We start from the raw sequence: 15786 nt of genomic DNA, 5'->3' as shown, positions 1-15786 counted from the left end.
TGAGCTCATGTTTAGCTAAACAGCTGACCTTGTAAGAGGCTTAGGTGTGAACGCTGGTAAGCTTCAGCAGAAAGTCGGCAAAGATTTATTTGTGTCCCTCCAATGAGTTGCCCGCAAGTACCCGGTTTTCTACAAGTGTTGGTCCAATACTCCTTCGAGAGGCAGTGGACTCAGACATGGCTGCTTTTCAGCCTTCGATCTGGGGCAGGGCAAGTGGGCGGCCTGTGGCCCGGGCAGGAGCCTCTCCGCATGTGTCCCAGGGACCCATTTGCCTGCGAACTTCGGTCACCTGGCAGGAAGTTACGATGCCCTGACCTATGGTTAGCTGTGCAGCGAGGTGTACTGCGCGGACAGGTTCCAAACACACTTCAAATATGAGGGCGGCCTGAGTGGAAAGGTGAGAGTTTGGGCAGCTGTGCAGACAAAGAAGGTGCCCTATGGCCTGGGCCTAAATGCTTGTGACACCCCACTGGGCCTGCCTTGCTCTGAGGGCCCTGCCCTGGGCCCCCTGCTCCCCTGACATTTGTTCAGTCACAGCAGAGATGGCCACGCCCACTCCCTCAGTTAGGGCAGTGTTCCAGCCTCCCTCAGCCACGCCCCCTCTCCGCAGGTTACCATGGACTACAGATGCTGCATTCTGAGGCCAGGGCGTTCCGAGTATGCCAAGGGCAGACATGATGACCTTAAATGATTTCCTCTTGTGTCAGTTTTCGTAAACTGTAGCAGCTAGGAAATGGTGCGTTTACAGAAATGTTCAAGTTTACTGGCATTTCATATATTCTCTGCTATAACATTGTCCTGATTCTTTCTGCATATTCTTTACTTATGTTTATGTTTTCCTTAATCAAAGTGTGTCTTTTAAATCTTTTCAAAGAATATTCTTTGGACTTACTAAATCACCTAAATTTTATACGTTTTCTGTTGTATTAAGTTCTGCTCATATCTTTATTTATCTTTTTTCTATGTTCTCAGGGTTTATTGTTTTGATTTTCTGATGTCAAGTAAAACACTTGGTTATTATTTTAATAAATCTTTTTACTTATAAAGATTTGAACTTTTATAGATTCCAGCTTCCTTGTACGTTTCTAAGGGTCCATTCCTCTACACTGTTGCCCGCCTAAGGCTTAGTTCACCATATAGCCATGTATATATTGACATATTATCCCCTCGGCTTTCTGTGATTCCCTACATCTCACCTTTCTTTGCAGACAAGACATTTGAAATACCCTTAACTTATTTCACAGCCAATAAGTCTTTGAAATAATGTGTATTTTTTAGAGAAATCATCTTATATAATTAGGCAGAAAATCTCACCTTCCATAGTTTTCTAAACTGCATAATTTCACTCTTCTCACTACTTAATTTGTTGTATTAAACAACCTTTGAGTTTTTAGCTTTATCAATGACATGTACTTTAAAAATGTTTTAGAGATCCTACCAGTCTTTGAAAACATCCTTGTTCCTTGTTTCTTTTCCAGGTTTCTGTATATTTTCTGCCTAGCACCTGATTATTCCAACATCTGACGGATGGCCTAGGGAATCTAATTCTGGTATTGATTGTTTTTGCTGATTGTCTCCCTTTGTAGCTGATTTCTTCATTATTGTGTAAATTTAGGTCATGAGCTCATGTTTAGCTAAACAGCTGACCTTGTAAAAGGCTTAGGTGTGAACGCTCGTAATTTTCAGCAAAAAGTCGGCAAAGATTTATTTGTGTCCCTCCAATGAGTTGCCCACAAGGACCCCGTTTTCTAGAAGTGTTGGTCCATTACTCCCTCTAGGGGTAGGGGACTTAGACAGGGCTGCTTTCGGCCCCCGATCTTGGGCAGGGGCAGTGGGCGGCGTGTGGCCCGGGCAGGAGCCTCTCTGCGTGTGAACCTGGGAATCATCTCTCCTGCGAACTTCGGTCACCTGGCAGGAAGCTACGATGCCCAGACCTATGGTTAGCTGTGCAGCAAGGTATACTGCGTGGACAGGTTCCACACACACTTCAAATAATAGGTGGCCTCAGTGGAAAAGTGAGAGTTTGGCCAGCTGTGCAGACAAAGAAGGCGCCCTTTGGCCTGGGCCTAAATGCTTGTGACACCCCACTGGGCCTGCCTTGCTCTGAGGGCCCTGCCCTGGGCCCCCTGCTCCCCTGCCATTTGTTCAGTCACAGCAGAGATGGCCACACCCACTCCCTCCGTGAGGGCAGTGTTCCAGCCTCCTTCAGCCCCGCCCACTCTCCACAGGTTACCATGGACTACAGATGCTGCATTCTGAGGCCAGGGCGTTCCGAGAATGCCAAGGGCAGACATGATGACCTTAAATGATTTCCTCTGGTGTCAGTTTTGGTAAACTGTAGGAGCTAGGAAATGGTCCGCTTTACAGAAATGTTCAAGTTTACTGGCATTTCATATATTCTCTGCTATAACATTGTCCTGATTCTTTCTGCACATTCTTTACTTATGTTTATGTTTTCCTTAATCAAAGTGTGTCTTTTAAATCTTTTCAAAGAATATTCTTTGGACTTACTAAATCACCTGAATTTTATACGTTTTCTGTTGTATTAAGTACTGCTCATATCTTTATTTATCTTTTTTCTATGTTTTCAGGGTTTATAGTTTTGATTTTCTGATGTCAAGTAAAACACTTGGTTATTCATTTTAATAAATATTTTTACTTATAAAGATTTGAACTTTTAAAGATTCCAGCTTACTTGTACGTTTCTAAGGGTCCATTCCTCTACACTGTTGCCGGCCTAAGGCTTAGATCAACATATAGCTATGTATATATTGACATATTATCCCCTCGGCTTTCTGTGATTCCCTACAACTCACCTTTCTTTGCAGACAAGCCATATGAAATACCCTTAACTTACTTCACAGCCAATAAGTCTTTGAAATAATGTGTATTTTTTAGAGAAATCATCTTATATAATTAGGCAGAAAATCTCACCTGCCATAGTTTTCTAAACAGCATAATTTCACTCTTCTCACTGCTTAATTTGTTGTATTAAACAACCTTTGAGTATTTAGCTTTATCAATGACATGTACTCTAAAAATGTTTTAGAGATCCTCCCGGTCTTTGAGAACATCCTTGTTCCTTGTTTCTTTTCCAGATTTATGTATATTTTCTGCCTAGCACCTGATTATTCCAACATCTGACGGATGGCCTAGGGAATCTAATTCTGGTATTGATTGTTTTTGCTGATTGTCTCCCTCTGTAGCTGATTTCTTCATTATTGTGTAAATTTAGGTCATGAGCTCATGTTTAGCTAAACAGCTGACCTTGTAAAAGGCTTAGGTGTGAACGCTCGTAAGTTTCAGCAAAAAGTCGGCAAAGATTTATTTGTGACCCTCCAATGAGTTGCCCACAAGGACCCCGTTTTCTAGAAGTGTTGGTCCAATACTCCCTCTAGGGGTAGGGGACTTAGACAGGGCTGCTTTCGGCCCCCGATCTTGGGCTTGGGCAGTGGGCGGCGTGTGGCCCGGGCAGGAGCCTCTCTGCGTGTGAACCTGGGAATCATCTCTCCTGCGAACTTTGGTCACCTGGCAGGAAGCTACGATGCCCAGACCTATGGTTAGCTGTGCAGCGAGGTATACTGCGTGGACAGGTTCCACACACACTTCAAATAAGTGGGTGGCTTGAGTGGAAAAGTGAGAGTTTGGCCAGCTGTGCAGACAAAGAAGGCGCCCTATGGCCTGTACCTAAATGCTTGCAACACCCCCTGGGCCTGCCTTGCTCTGAGGGTCCTGCCCTGGGCCCCATGCTCCCCTGCCCTTTGTTCAGTCACAGCAGAGATGGCCACACCCACTCCCTCCGTGAGGGCAGTGTTCCAGCCTCCCTCAGACCCGCCCACTCTCCACAGGTTACCATGGACTACAGATGCTGCATTCTGAGGCCAGGGCGTTCCGAGAATGCCAAGGGCAGACATGATGACCTTAAATGATTTCCTCTTGTGTCAGTTTTGGTAAACTGTAGGAGCTAGGAAATGGTCCACTTTACAGAAATATTCAAATTTACTGGCATTTCATATATTCTCTGCTATAACATTGTCCTGATTCTTTCTGTATATTCTTTACTTTTTTTTGTTTTCCTTAATCAAAGTGTGTCTTTTAAATCTTTTCAAAGAATATTCTTTGGACTTACTACCTCACCTGAATTTTATACGTTTTCTGTGGTATTAAGTTCTGCTCATATCTTTATTTATCTTTTTTCTATGTTCTCAGGGTTTATTGTTTTGATCTTCTGATGTCAATTAAAACACTTGGTTATTCATTTTCATCAATCTTTTTACTTATAAAGATTTGAACTTTTAAAGATTCCAGCTCACTTTCAAGTTTCTAAGGGTCAGGTCCTCTACATTGTGTCTGGCCTAAGGCTTAGTTCACCATATAGCAATGTATATATTGACATTTTCCCCTCGAATTTCTGTGATTCCCTACATCTCACCTTTCTTTGCAGACAAGCCATTTGAAATACACTTAACTTATTTCACAGCCAATAAGTCTTTGAAATAATGTCTATTTTTTAGAGAAATCTTCTTATATAATTAGGCAGAAAATCTCACCTGCCATAGTTTTGAAAACAGCATAATTTCACTCTTCTCAATGCTTAATCTGTGGTATTAAACAACCTTTGAGTATTTAGGTTTATCAACGAAATGTACTTTAAAAATGTTTTAGAGATCCTACCAGCCTTTGAAAACCTCCTTGTTCCTTGTTTCAGTTCCAGTTTTATGTATATTTTCTGCCTTGCACCTGATTATTCCAACATCAGATGGATGGCCTAGGGAATCTCATTCTGGTATTGATTGTTTTTGCTGATTGTCTCCCTTTGTAGCTGATTTCTTCAATTTTGTGTAAATTTAGATCATGAGCTCATGTTTAGCTAAACAGCTGACCTTGTAAGAGGCTTAGGTGTGAACGCTGGTAAGCTTCAGCAGAAAGTCGGCAAAGATTTATTTGTGTCCCTCCAATGAGTTGCCCGCAAGAACCCCGATTTCTACAAGTGTTGGTCCAATACTCCTTCGAGAGGCAGTGGACTCAGACATGGCTGCTTTTCAGCCTTCGATCTGGGGCAGGGCCAGTGGGCGGCCTGTGGCCCGGGCCGGAGCCTCTCCGCATGTGTCCCAGGGACACATTTGCCTGCGAACTTCAGTCACCTGGCAGGAAGCTACGATGCCTTGACCTATGGTTAGCTGTGCAGTGAGGTGTACTGCGAGGACAGCTATCCAACACACTTCAAATAAGAGGGCGGCCTGAGTGGAAAGGTGAGAGTTTGGGCAGCTGTGCAGACAAAGAAAGCACCCTTTGGCCTGGGCCTAAATGCTTGTGACACACCACTGGGTCTTCCGGGCTCTGAGGGCCCTGACCTGGGCCCCCTGCTCCCCTGCCCTTTGTTCAGTCACAGCAGAGATGACCACACCCAATCCCTCAGTGAGGGCCGTCTTCCAACCTCCCTCAGCCACGCCCCCTCTCCGCAGGTTACCATGGACTACAGATGCTGCATTCTGAGGCCAGGGCGTTCCGAGAATGCCAAGGGCAGACATGATGACCTTAAATGATTTCCTCTTGTGTCAGTTTTGGTAAAGTTTAGGAGCTAGGAAATGGTCCACTTTACAGAAATATTCAAATTTACTGGCAATTCATATATTCTCCCCTATAACATTGTCCTGATTCTTTCTGTATATTATTTACTTTTTTTTGTTTTCCTAAATCAAAGTGTGTCTTTTAAATCTTTTCAAAGAATATTCTTTGGACTTACTAAATCACCTAAATTTTATACGTTTTCTGTTGTATTAAGTTCTGCTCATATCTTTATTTATCTTTTTTCTATGTTCTCAGGGTTTATTGTTTTGATTTTCTGATGTCAAGTAAAACACTTGGTTATTATTTTTAATAATTCTTTTACTTATAAAGATTTGAACTTTTAAAGATTCCAGCTTCCTTGTACGTTCCTAAGGGTCCATCCTCTACACTGTTGCCGGCCTAAGGCTTAGTTCACCATATAGCAATGTATATATTGACATATTATCCACTCGGCTTTCTGTGATTCCCTACATCTCACCTTTCTTTGCAGACAAGACATTTGAAATACCCTTAACTTATTTCACAGCCAATAAGTCTTTGAAATAATGTGTATTTTTTAGAGAAATCATCTTATATAATTAGGCAGAAATTCTCACCTTCCATAGTTTTCTAAACAGCATAATTTCACTCTTCTCACTGCTTAATTTGTTGTATTAAACAACCTTTGAGTATTTAGCTTTATCAATGACATGTACTTTAAAAATGTTTTAGAGATCCTACCAGTCTTTGAAAACATCCTTGTTCCTTGTTTCTTTTCCAGCTTTATGTATATTTTCTGCCTAGCACCTGATTATTCCAACATCTGAAGGATGGCCTAAGGAATCTAATTCTGGTATTGATTGTTTTTGCTGATTGTCTCCCTTTGTAGCTGATTTCTTCATTATTGTGTAAATTTAGATCATGAGCTCATGTTTAGCTAAACAGCTGACCTTGTAAAAGGCTTAGGTGTGAACGCTCGTAAGTTTCAGCAAAAAGTCGGCAAAGATTTATTTGTGTCCCTCCAATGAGTTTCCCACAAGGACCCCGTTTTCTAGAAGTGTTGGTCCAATACTCCCTCTAGGGGTAGGGGAATTAGACAGGGCTGCTTTCGGCCCCCGATCTTGGGCAGGGGCAGTGGGCCGCCTGTGGCCCGGGCATGAGCCTCTCTGCATGTGAACCTGGGAATCATCTCTTCTGCGAACTTCGGTCACCTGGCAGGAAGCTACGATGCCCAGACCTATGGTTAGCTGTGCAGCGAGGTATACTGCGCAGACAGGTTCCACACTCACTGCAACTAAGTGGGCGGCCTGAGTGGAAAAGTGAGAGTTTGGGCAGCTGTGCAGACAAAGAAGGCGCCCTAAGGCCTGGGCCTAAATGCTTGTGACACCCCACTAGGCCTGCCGGGCTCTGAGGGCCCTGCCCAGGGCCCGCTGCTCCCCTGCCCTTTGTTCAGTCACAGCAGAGATGGCCACACCCACTCCCTCTGTGAGGGCAGTGTTCCAGCCTCCCTCAGTCCCGCCCACTCTCCGCAGGTTACCATGGACTACAGATGCTGCATTCTGAGGCCAGGGCGTTCCGAGAATGCCAAGGGCAGACATGATGACCTTAAATGATTTCCCCTTATGTCAGTTTGGGTAAACTGTAGGAGCTAGGAAATGGTCCACTTTACAGAAATGTTCAAATTTACTGGCATTTCATATATTCTCTGCTATATCATTGTCCTGATTCTTTCTATATATTCTTTAATTATGTTTGTGCTTTCCTTAATCAAAGTGTGTCTTTTAAATCTTTTCAAAGAATATTCTTTGGACTTACTACATCACCTGAATTTTATACGTTTTCTGTGGTATTAAGTTCTGCTCATATCTATCTTTATCTTTTTTCTATGTTCTCAGGGTTTATTGTTTTGATCTTCTGATGTCAATTAAAACACTTGGTTATTCATTTTCATCAATCTTTTTACTTATAAAGATTTGAACTTTTAAAGATTCGAGCTCACTTTTAAGTTTCTAAGGGTCAGGACCTCTACATTGTGGCTGGCCTAAGGCTTAGTTCACCATATAGCAATGTATATATTGACATTTTCCCCTCGACTTTCTGTGATTCCCTACATCTCACCTTTCTTTGCAGACAAGCCATTTGAAATACACTTAACTTATTTCACAGCCAATAAGTCTTTGAAATAATGTCTATTTTTTAGAGAAATCATCTGACATAATTAGGCAGAAAATCTCACCTGCCATAGTTTTGAAAACAGCATAATTTCACTCTTCTCAATGCTTAATCTGTGGTATTAAACAACCTTTGAGTATTTAGGTTTATCAATGACATGTACTTTAAAAATGTTTTAGAGATCCTACCAGCCTTTGAAAACCTCCTTGTTCCTTCTTTCAGTTCCAGTTTTATGTATATTTTCTGCCTTGCACCTGATTATTCCAACATCAGATGGATGGCCTAGGGAATCTCATTCTGGTATTGATTGTTTTTGCTGATTGTCTCCCTTTGTAGCTGATTTCTTCAAGATTGTGTAAATTTAGATCATGAGCTCATGTTTAGCTAAACAGCTGACCTTGTAAGAGGCTTAGGTGTGAACGCTGGTATGCTTCAGCAGAAAGTCGGCAAAGATTTATTTGGGTCCCTCCAATGAGTTGCCCGCAAGGACCCCATTTTCTACAAGTGTTGGACCAATACTCCTTCGAGAGGCAGTGGACTCAGACATGGCTGCTTTTCAGCCTTCGATCTGGGGCAGGGCCAGTGGGCGGCCTGTGGCCCCGGCAGGAGCCTCTCCGCATGTGTCCCAGGGACCCATTTGCCAGCGAACTTCGGTCACCTGGCAGGAAGCTACGATGCCCTGACCTATGGTTAGCTGTGCAGCGAGGTGTACTGCGCGGACAGGTTCCAAACACACTTCAAATAAGAGGGCGGCCTGAGTGGAAAGGTGAGAGTTTGGGCAGCTGTGCAGACAAAGAAGGCGCCCTTTGGCCTGGGCCTAAATGCTTGTGACACCCCACTGGGTCTGCCGGGCTCTGAGGGCCCTGCCCTGGGCCCCCTGCTCCCCTGCCCTTTGTTCAGTCACAGCAGAGATGGCCACACCCACTCCCTCAGTGATGGCAGTCTTGCAACCTCCCTCAGCCACGCCCCCTCTCCGCAGGTTACCATGGACTACAGATGCTGCATTCTGAGGCCAGGGCGTTCCGAGAATGCCAAGGGCAGACATGATGACCTTAAATGATTTCCTCTTGTGTCAGTTTTCGTAAACTGTAGCAGCTAGGAAATGGTGCGATTACAGAAATGTTCAAGTTTACTGGCATTTCATATATTCTCTGCTATAACATTGTCCTGATTCTTTCTGCATATTCTTTACTTATGTTTATGTTTTCCTTAATCAAAGTGTGTCTTTTAAATCTTTTCAAAGAATATTCTTTGGACTTACTAAATCACCTAAATTTTATACGTTTTCTGTTGTATTAAGTTCTGCTCATATCTTTATTTATCTTTTTTCTATGTTCTCAGTGTTTATTGTTTTGATTTTCTGATGTCAAGTAAAACACTTGGTTATTATTTTAATAAATCTTTTTACTTATAAAGATTTGAACTTTTAAAGATTCCAGCTTCCTTGTACGTTTCTAAGGGTCCATTCCTCTACACTGTTGCCCGCCTAAGGCTTAGTTCACCATATAGCCATGTATATATTGACATATTATCCCCTCGGCTTTCTGTGATTCCCTACATCTCACCTTTCTTTGCAGACAAGACATTTGAAATACCCTTAACTTATTTCACAGCCAATAAGTCTTTGAAATAATGTGTATTTTTTAGAGAAATCATCTTATATAATTAGGCAGAAAATCTCACCTTCCATAGTTTTCTAAACAGCATAATTTCACTCTTCTCACTACTTAATTTGTTGTATTAAACAACCTTTGAGTTTTTAGCTTTATCAATGACATGTACTTTAAAAATGTTTTAGAGATCCTACCAGTCTTTGAAAACATCCTTGTTCCTTGTTTCTTTTCCAGGTTTATGTATATTTTCTGCCTAGCACCTGATTATTCCAACATCTGACGGATGGCCTAGGGAATCTAATTCTGGTATTGATTGTTTTTGCTGATTGTCTCCCTTTGTAGCTGATTTCTTCATTATTGTGTAAATTTAGGTCATGAGCTCATGTTTAGCTAAACAGCTGACCTTGTAAAAGGCTTAGGTGTGAACGCTCGTAAGTTTCAGCAAAAAGTCGGCAAAGATTTATTTGTGACCCTCCAATGAGTTGCCCACAAGGACCCCGTTTTCTAGAAGTGTTGGTCCAATACTCCCTCTAGGGGTAGGGGACTTAGACAGGGCTGCTTTCGGCCCCCGATCTTGGGCTTGGGCAGTGGGCGGCGTGTGGCCCGGGCAGGAGCCTCTCTGCGTGTGAACCTGGGAATCATCTCTCCTGCGAACTTTGGTCACCTGGCAGGAAGCTACGATGCCCAGACCTATGGTTAGCTGTGCAGCGAGGTATACTGCGTGGACAGGTTCCACACACACTTCAAATAAGTGGGTGGCTTGAGTGGAAAAGTGAGAGTTTGGCCAGCTGTGCAGACAAAGAAGGCGCCCTATGGCCTGTACCTAAATGCTTGCAACACCCCACTGGGCCTGCCTTGCTCTGAGGGTCCTGCCCTGGGCCCCATGCTCCCCTGCCCTTTGTTCAGTCACAGCAGAGATGGCCACACCCACTCCCTCCGTGAGGGCAGTGTTCCAGCCTCCCTCAGACCCGCCCACTCTCCGCAGGTTACCAAGGACTACAGATGCTGCATTCTGAGGCCAGGGCGTTCCGAGAATGCCAAGGGCAGACATGATGACCTTAAATGATTTCCCCTTGTGTCAGTTTGGGTAAACTGTAGGAGCTAGGAAATGGTCCACTTTACAGAAATATTCAAATTTACTGGCATTTCATATATTCTCTGCTATAACTTTGTCCTGATTCTTTCTATATATTCTTTAATTATGTTTGTGCTTTCCTTAATCAAAGTGTGTCTTTTAAATCTTTTCAAAGAATATTCTTTGGACTTACTACCTCACCTGAATTTTATACGTTTTCTGTGGTATTAAGTTCTGCTCATACCTATCTTTATCTTTTTTCTATGTTCTCAGGGTTTATTGTTTTGATCTTCTGATGTCAATTAAAACACTTGGTTATTCATTTTCATCAATCTTTTTACTTATAAAGATTTGAACTTTTAAAGATTCCAGCTCACTTTTAAGCTTCTAAGGGTCAGGTCCTCTACATTGTGGCTGGCCTAAGTCTTAGGTCACCATATAGCAATGTATATATTGACATTTTCCACTCGACTTTCTGTGATTCCCTACATCTCACCTTTCTTTGCAGACAAGCCATTTGAAATACACTTAACTTATTTCACAGCCAATAAGTCTTTGAAATAATGTCTATTTTTTAGAGAAATCTTCTGACATAATTAGGCAGAAAATCTCACCTGCCATAGTTTTCAAAACAGCATAATTTCACTCTTCTCAATGCTTAATCTGTGGTATTAAACAACCTTTGAGTATTTAGGTTTATCAATGACATGTACTTTAAAAATGTTTTACAGATCCTACCAGCCTTTGAAAACCTCCTTGTTCCTTGTTTCAGTTCCAGTTTTATGTATATTTTCTGCCTTGCACCTGATTATTCCATCATCAGATGGATGGCCTAGGGAATCTCATTCTGGTATTGATTGTTTTTGCTGATTGTCTCCCTTTGTAGCTGATTTCTTCAATTTTGTGTAAATTTAGATCATGAGCTCATGTTTAGCTAAACAGCTGACCTTGTAAGAGGCTTAGGTGTGAACGCTGGAAAGATTCAGCAGAAAGTCGGCAAAGATTTATTTGTGTCCCTCCAATGAGTTGCCCGCAAGAACCCCGATTTCTACAAGTGTTGGTCCAATACTCCTTCGAGAGGCAGTGGACTCAGACATGGCTGCTTTTCAGCCTTCGATCTGGGGCAGGGCCAGTGGGCGGCCTGTGGCCCGGGCAGGAGCCTCTCCGCATGTGTCCCAGGGACACATTTGCCTGCGAACTTCAGTCACCTGGAAGGAAGCTACGATGCCTTGACCTATGGTTAGCTGTGCAGCGAGGTGTACTGCGAGGACAGGTACCCATCACACTTCAAATAAGAGGGCGGCCTGAGTGGAAAGGTGAGAGTTTTGGTAGCTGTGCAGACAAAGAAAGCGCCCTTTGGCCTGGGCCTAAATGCTTGTGACACCCCACTGTGTCTGCCGGGCTCTGAGGGCCCTGCCCTGGGCCCCCTGCTCCCCTGCCCTTTGTTCAGTCACAGCAGAGATGACCACACCCACTCCCTCAGTGAGGGCAGTCTTCCAACCTCCCTCAGCCACGCCCCCTCTCCGCAGGTTACCATGGACTACAGATGCTGCATTCTGAGGCCAGGGCGTACCGAGAATGCCAAGGGCAGACATGATGACCTTAAATGATTTCCTCTTGTGTCAGTTTTGGAAAAGTTTAGGAGCTAGGAAATGGTCCACTTTACAGAAATATTCAAATTTACTGGCATTCATGTATTCTCCGCTATAACATTGTCCTGATTCTTTCTGTATATTATTTACTTTTTTTTGTTTTCCTAAATCAAAGTGTGTCTTTTAAATCTTTTCAAAGAATATTCTTTGGACTTACTAAATCACCTGAATTTTATACGTTTTCTGTTGTATTAAGTTCTGCTCATATCTTTAGTTATCTTTTTTCTATGTTCTCAGGGTTTATAGTTTTGATTTTCTGATGTCAAGTAAAACACTTGGTTATTCATTTTAATAAATATTTTTACTTATAAAGATTTGAACTTTTAAAGATTCCAGCTTACTTGTACGTTTCTAAGGGTCCATTCCTCTACACTGTTGCCGGCCTAAGGCTTAGATCAACATATAGCTATGTATATATTGACATATTATCCCCTCGGCTTTCTGTGATTCCCTACAACTCACCTTTCTTTGCAGACAAGCCATATGAAATACCCTTAACTTACTTCACAGCCAATAAGTCTTTGAAATAATGTGTATTTTTTAGAGAAATCATCTTATATAATTAGGCAGAAAATCTCACCTGCCATAGTTTTCTAAACAGCATAATTTCACTCTTCTCACTGCTTAATTTGTTGTATTAAACAACCTTTGAGTATTTAGCTTTATCAATGACATGTACTCTAAAAATGTTTTAGAGATCCTCCCGGTCTTTGAGAACATCCTTGTTCCTTGTTTCTTTTCCAGATTTATGTATATTTTCTGCCTAGCACCTGATTATTCCAACATCTGACGGATGGCCTAGGGAATCTAATTCTGGTATTGATTGTTTTTGCTGATTGTCTCCCTCTGTAGCTGATTTCTTCATTATTGTGTAAATTTAGGTCATGAGCTCATGTTTAGCTAAACAGCTGACCTTGTAAAAGGCTTAGGTGTGAACGCTCGTAAGTTTCAGCAAAAAGTCGGCAAAGATTTATTTGTGTCCCTCCAATGAGTTGCCCACAAGGACCCCGTTTTCTAGAAGTGTTGGTCCAATACTCCCTCTAGGGGTAGGGGACTTAGACAGGGCTGCTTTCGGCCCCCGATCTTGGGCTTGGGCAGTGGGCGGCGTGTGGCCCGGGCAGGAGCCTGTCTGCGTGTGAACCTGGGAATCATCTCTCCTGCGAACTTTGGTCACCTGGCAGGAAGCTACGATGCCCAGACCTATGGTTAGCTGTGCAGCGAGGTATACTGCGTGGACAGGTTCCACACACACTTGAAATAAGTGGGTGGCTTGAGTGGAAAAGTGAGAGTTTGGCCAGCTGTGCAGACAAAGAAGGCGCCCTATGGCCTGTACCTAAATGCTTGCAACACCCCACTGGGCCTGCCTTGCTCTGAGGGTCCTGCCCTGGGCCCCATGCTCCCCTGCCCTTTGTTCAGTCACAGCAGAGATGGCCACACCCACTCCCTCCGTGAGGGCAGTGTTCCAGCCTCCCTCAGACCCGCCCACTCTCCGCAGGTTACCAAGGACTACAGATGCTGCATTCTGAGGCCAGGGCGTTCCGAGAATGCCAAGGGCAGACATGATGACCTTAAATGATTTCCCCTTGTGTCAGTTTGGGTAAACTGTAGGAGCTAGGAAATGGTCCACTTTACAGAAATATTCAAATTTACTGGCATTTCATATATTCTCTGCTATAACTTTGTCCTGATTCTTTCTATATATTCTTTAATTATGTTTGTGCTTTCCTTAATCAAAGTGTGTCTTTTAAATCTTTTCAAAGAATATTCTTTGGACTTACTACCTCACCTGAATTTTATACGTTTTCTGTGGTATTAAGTTCTGCTCATACCTATCTTTATCTTTTTTCTATGTTCTCAGGGTTTATTGTTTTGATCTTCTGATGTCAATTAAAACACTTGGTTATTCATTTTCATCAATCTTTTTACTTATAAAGATTTGAACTTTTAAAGATTCCAGCTCACTTTTAAGCTTCTAAGGGTCAGGTCCTCTACATTGTGGCTGGCCTAAGTCTTAGGTCACCATATAGCAATGTATATATTGACATTTTCCACTCGACTTTCTGTGATTCCCTACATCTCACCTTTCTTTGCAGACAAGCCATTTGAAATACACTTAACTTATTTCACAGCCAATAAGTCTTTGAAATAATGTCTATTTTTTAGAGAAATCTTCTGACATAATTAGGCAGAAAATCTCACCTGCCATAGTTTTCAAAACAGCATAATTTCACTCTTCTCAATGCTTAATCTGTGGTATTAAACAACCTTTGAGTATTTAGGTTTATCAATGACATGTACTTTAAAAATGTTTTACAGATCCTACCAGCCTTTGAAAACCTCCTTGTTCCTTGTTTCAGTTCCAGTTTTATGTATATTTTCTGCCTTGCACCTGATTATTCCAACATCAGATGGATGGCCTAGGGAATCTCATTCTGGTATTGATTGTTTTTGCTGATTGTCTCCCTTTGTAGCTGATTTCTTCAATTTTGTGTAAATTTAGATCATGAGCTCATGTTTAGCTAAACAGCTGACCTTGTAAGAGGCTTAGGTGTGAACGCTGGAAAGATTCAGCAGAAAGTCGGCAAAGATTTATTTGTGTCCCTCCAATGAGTTGCCCGCAAGAACCCCGATTTCTACAAGTGTTGGTCCAATACTCCTTCGAGAGGCAGTGGACTCAGACATGGCTGCTTTTCAGCCTTCGATCTGGGGCAGGGCCAGTGGGCGGCCTGTGGCCCGGGCAGGAGCCTCTCCGCATGTGTCCCAGGGACACATTTGCCTGCGAACTTCAGTCACCTGGAAGGAAGCTACGATGCCTTGACCTATGGTTAGCTGTGCAGCGAGGTGTACTGCGAGGACAGGTACCCATCACACTTCAAATAAGAGGGCGGCCTGAGTGGAAAGGTGAGAGTTTTGGTAGCTGTGCAGACAAAGAAAGCGCCCTTTGGCCTGGGCCTAAATGCTTGTGACACCCCACTGTGTCTGCCGGGCTCTGAGGGCCCTGCCCTGGGCCCCCTGCTCCCCTACCCTTTGTTCAGTCACAGCAGAGATGACCACACCCACTCCCTCAGTGAGGGCAGTCTTCCAACCTCCCTCAGCCACGCCCCCTCTCCGCAGGTTACCATGGACTACAGATGCTGCATTCTGAGGCCAGGGCGTACCGAGAATGCCAAGGGCAGACATGATGACCTTAAATGATTTCCTCTTGTGTCAGTTTTGGAAAAGTTTAGGAGCTAGGAAATGGTCCACTTTACAGAAATATTCAAATTTACTGGCATTCATGTATTCTCCGCTATAACATTGTCCTGATTCTTTCTGTATATTATTTACTTTTTTTTGTTTTCCTAAATCAAAGTGTGTCTTTTAAATCTTTTCAAAGAATATTCTTTGGACTTACTAAATCACCTGAATTTTATACGTTTTCTGTTGTATTAAGTTCTGCTCATAACTTTATTTATCTTTTTTCTATGTTCTCGGGGTTTATAGTTTTGATTTTCTGATGTCAAGTAAAACACTTGGTTATTCATTTTAATAAATCTTTTTACTTATAAAGATTTGAACTTTTAAAGATTCCAGCTTACTTGTACGTTTCTAAGGGTCCATTCCTCTCCACTGTTGCCGGCCTAAGGCTTAGATCAACATATAGCTATGCATATATTGACATATTTTCCCCTCGGCTTTCTGTGATTCCCTACATCTCACCTTTCTTTGCAGACAAGCCATTTGA

This window comes from Mesoplodon bidens, assembly GCF_964165515.1.
Source record: "Mesoplodon bidens genome assembly, chromosome: Y".
NCBI classification, from domain to species: Eukaryota; Metazoa; Chordata; class Mammalia; order Artiodactyla; family Ziphiidae; genus Mesoplodon; species Mesoplodon bidens.
Note: the sequence above shows the minus strand (reverse complement) of the source record.